General features: G+C 32.9%; 1 long non-coding RNA gene across 1 annotated transcript; it reads right to left on the bottom strand.

Moving 5' to 3' along the window:
* Positions 1-247: 247 nt before the first annotated feature.
* LOC134252660 (uncharacterized) lies at positions 248-5781 on the bottom strand. Its single transcript, XR_009989004.1, has 3 exons — positions 5552-5781; positions 580-693; positions 248-385 (listed from the first exon to the last, which is right to left on the bottom strand). It is a non-coding gene; the product is annotated as an uncharacterized LOC134252660 (long non-coding RNA).
* Between the last annotated feature and the right edge of the window lie 94 nt (positions 5782-5875).

Raw genomic sequence — 5875 nt, 5'->3', positions numbered from 1 at the left:
TTTTATACAAACATGACCAATGCCATTGGTTTTATTTTCCTAATTATCTCCCCTTTTTAATAGCACACCCTAGTTTTAGTAGAAATGGGAACCCCTTCGGCCAAGCATACCCCATGACAAATTTTACAAAAATTGGACGAGGGGTTCCTGAGATAATAGGCCCATATTCCAAAACTTTATGTACACTGCACAAATGTCCATAGTAATTCAGCTCAAAAGAGCAAAAAATAAATAAAATAATGAGAGAATACATGTAATAGTTAGATTTTTTAATTTACATGCAGTAAAGATTTCTTTTTGTACAATGTAAGTATCTTGGTAGGCTAAACACAAAACACTCTCAATGGATAGTCTGAGCTTCTGCAACTGGTAAAGGCATTCTTTACTGCAAAAATTTGAAAAGTAAATTTACTCCATTTCAGTTCACATTTTGAAATTTGTAGAAAAATTAAGACATCTTAAACTTTTCTTTTCTGAAAATATTTGACTTTTAAAAAGGTTTTCCATGCTGTCAGATTTCAAATTTAAGAACAATCTTTACAAACCCTTGAACTTGAAATTAGAAAACTATTAGTATACCTGTTAAGGTCTGTATGACCCATCAAGAGTGTCCTCTTCTGGATTCAGCTGTTGGTACAAGTTAAGTTTGATGAAATAATCACCATTTTATGGAGTTGACCTTGGCCTTGATGACTTTCAAGAAAAAAAAACAATTCATGTTAGCAAAGATGTACATGTAATATCAAAATGAACTTGTATGCTATCATTGTGCAGTTATGTATAAGATAGGCCCATGGACCACAATGTTCATATGATTTTGTAAATTTATATGGCCCTTTTGTTCTTTATCAACAGATTATTTTTGCAATATATTTCTTTGTAAATAAAGGTGCATATTATGTTATGGCCCAGCCTTACCTTTAGGTGTAATGATTTGAACAAACTTGAATCTGACGATGCCTTCTAATCTATAACTAATCACAGCCTAGTGGTTCTTAATTATTCTTAATTTTCTCCCTGTGGTCTTTCAGTGACTAAAATCACAGATAAAGGGAGGAGCATACTTTTACGGATCCGGTTTTAATTTTACACACCAATGTAAAATTCTGATTATCACTTGTTTGTTGAAATAAAATCTTTTTGGATCATTGAAAATAATTTAACAAGTATCTAATTTGTTTATTATAGTGTAATTGTGCAAACCGGTACAAAGCATTTAATATACACTGTACATTATTTATGGGAATTAACACTTTGCACTCTGTTCATAGGATCTGTCATTTAGCACATAAATAAATTTTTTAGTTGCCTTTTTGAATCTACAGCTTTTTATATTTTTTATATCGAACTATAAATTTAAATCTATTTCTATTGCTTTGAAGCTTACACATGTAATTGTATTATCTTTTTAAATTTTATTTTTCTTAAATGTTGCAAAAAATGATTGGAAAAAAAAGATATTCCAATAATGAGGGTATACATGTTTAAAAGGCTGTTTTGTTAAATTCATCTGGTCAACCATGATAAAGTGTGTGTTTTTGTTAACCTCATAGATATAATTCTTAATAGTTTTAAAGAAAATATAACATATAAACAGTTAAGATTTTGAGAATTATTAAATTTAAAGATACTTTGAGTTTTTTGCCCCCAAAAACGAAGCTTCGGGGATACACAGTTTTTGTTGTGTCCGTGCGTCTGTCTGTCTACCTGTCTCTACATTTGTCTGCAGAAACTTTAACATTGCCCATAACTTCTGATAAGTGGAGCTATGACATTCATATTTCACATATATTCCTTGTGACAACTGACAAGACCTTTCTTTGGGAACCACCAAATTTGACCTTGTCCTTGGAGTTTCACCCACATTTACACAAAAATTCCAAACTTTTAATTTGGCCATATCTTTTGAACAGTAGATACCAGGACTTTTATACTTCACATATATTCTTCGTGGAAATACCTTTCATTGGATACCAACTACTTTGATCTCTTGACCTTGGATACTTACGAAGCCCATTTAATGCATACGTTATCCCATGTTTCCCATTATCATTGATGTCCCTGGCATACTATACTAACTAGACAGTGATTCCTTATATTTCCATTTCATTGTGAAATAAAATTGTAGATTCAGATTTAAATATGAAGGTACGGTCTGAGCTTTATTGTGCGCTAAAAATTTAATGTTCTTAAAAAGTTATGAAATTGACCTCAACAATAGTAGAGTAGATGAATATGATAAGATATTAAAGAATATGGCATGAAGGAGGACTTCTCTAGAAATATGACATCATTAATTTGGTACATTTCTAAGTTTAATGCAGAAAAGCTTCAAAATGACACATTTCTGCGCTAATTTTCCTTTAGAAAATAGTGTCTGCCACCATCGCCCACTTTAATTTTTGGATATATTGTGTAAACTTCTATGAAAAATCACATATCTCAAAATCTTTCCGAGCGACGGTGGCAGAGTATGTTTTCTGAAAGAAAATTCCACTGAAAATTGATGTCTTCTGCAACTTTTTAAGAAAATACAGGAAAATGCACAAGTAAATGACGTCACAATTTGCATTTAGGAGGTCATACGCGAAAAACTATTTGTGTATTCTTACTGTAAAGAATTCCTATGATTAAAAAAGAATGAATTTTGATTTCATATATCACTTTCATATTTCAGAAAAAATATAGGGCTTAATTTGTATTGAAACTGTACCTTCTTCTTACACGGGGACTCTCATGCCAGTTTCAATAGTCCTTACCCACTGACATCTAACACAAAGGCAACCGCAAGAGATTTACATGCATATTTGGCCTCCTTAGCGTCAGACACAGAGACAGATGGGCCCGGGATTTTCCTGCATATTAGGCCTCCTTAGCTCATGACCTATCGACCTGCCTAATTTACATTTCAGTAGAATTAATAGCGAGTGCAGTGAGCGTCGAGAAGCAACGCTCGTCACTGCGAGCTCTTAAAACAACGCCTGTGCAAAGAGAAAATTCGGACTACTGCACAGGCATTCATTCGACAAAATTTTTTGACGCAGTAATTTGGACCCACAATGCATCACTTGTTTTAGCTACGTTCTCGCGAGAATAACGGCAAATGTTCAACAAAAAGTTGACTCGCCTTGATTTAATGGATACATATTGAAGATAAATACGACATCATGTGACGACATATTGAAGATAAATACGACATCACAGGGATAGACATTAACTTTTATATTCACTTGTCCTTTGGGCAAGTGCACTACAATTTTGAGTTGTCCGAACGGAAAACTTGGTTGCCCAAACTTTGAAAGAAGAAAATAACAGTTAATGTATTTCAATTTGTTGTAAATAATAAAGAGTGACAAATTAACTCCGGCCTATTTGGAACTTAGCTGGCGGAATTTTTTTTTTTTGATATGACGGTGATGCTACATTTTGTAAATATATCTTAATTTTTCCTTCATTTACTATCCTGTAAACACACACAGCAAATGCACTAATAATATTTCCTTACAATTTTTTTTTGAATTTTTTTCCCAACGCTGTTGAGGCAACAAAACAGTTACCATGTTGGAATCGAGCATCGAGAACCACTTGTGTTCTTTATATTATGTAATTGAATAGAAAAACTATTCTATTACATGTATATCTATTTCGTTAGAATGTAACGTTAGTTCATATAAGTTGTCAAGCGCATTTTTTGTAAACTACATGCATGTACGAAGGAAATCAGAATACCAAACCCGATCCTGAATAAAGGTACAGATATGATCCAGAAACGCTACCGAGGGATTCCGAATGCAAAAACAATGTCCTGATTATGGCGGAAATCAACTGTTCAATTTATTGTTTTCTTTATAAACTAATGTAAGATTTAAAAAAATGTTTCTATCAGAAATATCCACTTGCCCGATCGGACAAGTACATTGATGGTTTCACTTGTCCGAACTGATGTTTTACTTGTCCCGGGCAATCGGACAACCGTTAATGTCAATCCCTGCATCATGTGACGTCAGAGTCTAGACGCACCAAATGTCATGTGCGGTTTAACGAACCTGATCTAAATGAAAACAATAGAAGAGTTTGTGCTCGCTCTAAAGGTCGCACCGTCAACATATTATCTAGAAATTAACTCCGCCAGCTTTCAAAGGATTATCACAGCGAAAAATATTAGAAATGGAAATATTTAAATATGAGGCAGCAGTATAGTTCAACTTGAAGTATTTTATTGTTCACTGAAATTAATTTAACATTTACTTCTTTTGTTTATTCATTAAGAGAATAAATTAGCGATAAACTCCCATGTACAATGTGCCGTTTTCTGTTAAATTCTATCATAGGTTGGATGAACATAATAAAAGCTTTTTGGACTATACCCCCCCCCCCCTTCCAACAACAAAAACTTTAATGGAACATACATTGGCACATGAATTCTTATCAAAACTAAAGAAACTAACACATGGTCTCTGTGTTTAAAAACTTGTCTTAATAACTTAGGATTTTCTTATTTAACAAATTTAAATATGTCAATGAAACCAGTGCTTGGCATTTTTAAACAACGCATTCATGATCAAATATTACAAGAACAAAATGCAAGTATTATGAATTCCTCAAAACTGTCTTTTTATCAGAACTTTTGTCTTAATAATAAACGTGCACATTATGTTGACAAACTAGAGTCACTGCATGATAGATCATTTTTAGCAAAAATTAGATTAAGTGCACATGACTTAGAAATTGAAAAAGGTAGATATGTTGAAACTAATAAAAATGATAGGATATGTAAAGTATGTCAAAACTTTGATATTGAGGATGAGAAACACTTCATTTTGCTGTGTCCAAAATACGAAGCACAGAGAAAAATATTCAAAACAAAATTATCCACTTTCCCTAACTTTAACCAAACAATTGATAATAATGACAAATTGTTAAAAGTATTGATGAATACTAGTTGTAAAAAGGTTCTTAAAGTATTATCATCATTTCTAATTTTATCTCAAATATTTGATATAAGAAAAAATACTTTAGTCATAAATGAGTAACTATATTGTACTGAATCATATGTATGTATTTAGTATTTGATAAGCACAATACATAATTTGCTACACCAATTGTTTGTATCCTGGTTGTGTTCTACTGTATTTTCATAATTATCACTATGTTTTTTTATGGGCCTTTACCAATTACTGTAATTGTGTTTGTACCAATAAATATTTTTATTTGTATTTTATATAATAATTATGAATTTCAAAATATATGGCTCAAGTGATCCCCCTGGCCCTCCCAAAATAGCTTTATATAGCCTCTATGATCTATCATATTTTATAAATCTATTGATATAAGAATACTTAACTTTTAAGGGAAAACAAGATCAATAGTTATGAATGTTAATCGAGGTTCAAAACAAATTGAAGGTTTCATTCGAATTTCCTCGATCATAAGAGACTGGCTCAGTTTATGAAGAAAGTAAAATAAGTGCATATAACTTACATCAAATAAAAAGAATTATTGTTATTCTATAAATGTTAAATACCAAAGAATGATATTGATATGTACGTACATCAAATGTAATGACGACGATGGCAGATGTCTCCTAAATCAAATGACCACGCTGCCTCCACAACCGCGTGGAGCGTCCTTAGAAATCTTGGCCAAATCTCTATCTCTTGGAATCTTGGCCGACCAAATCTCTATCTCTTGGAATCTTGGCCGGTTATCTCGTAGAAGCTTGGGAATGATCGACGTCACCTGGAATCTTGGCCATGGCCAGGGTTAGCCTGGACATACCAGGGTTAAAACGGTCAGGGTACGCAAGCCAGGCTAGCATGGGATTGGCATGCTGCAAACATGGATTGGCCAGGCTAGGGTGGACGGCCAGGGTTAA

This window comes from Saccostrea cucullata, unplaced genomic scaffold (genome assembly GCF_032062105.1).
Source record: "Saccostrea cucullata isolate Sc308-1 unplaced genomic scaffold, CSIRO_AGI_Scuc_v1 ctg21698, whole genome shotgun sequence".
Classification (NCBI taxonomy): Eukaryota; Metazoa; Mollusca; class Bivalvia; order Ostreida; family Ostreidae; genus Saccostrea; species Saccostrea cuccullata.
This window is presented reverse-complemented; position numbering and strand designations above follow the sequence as displayed.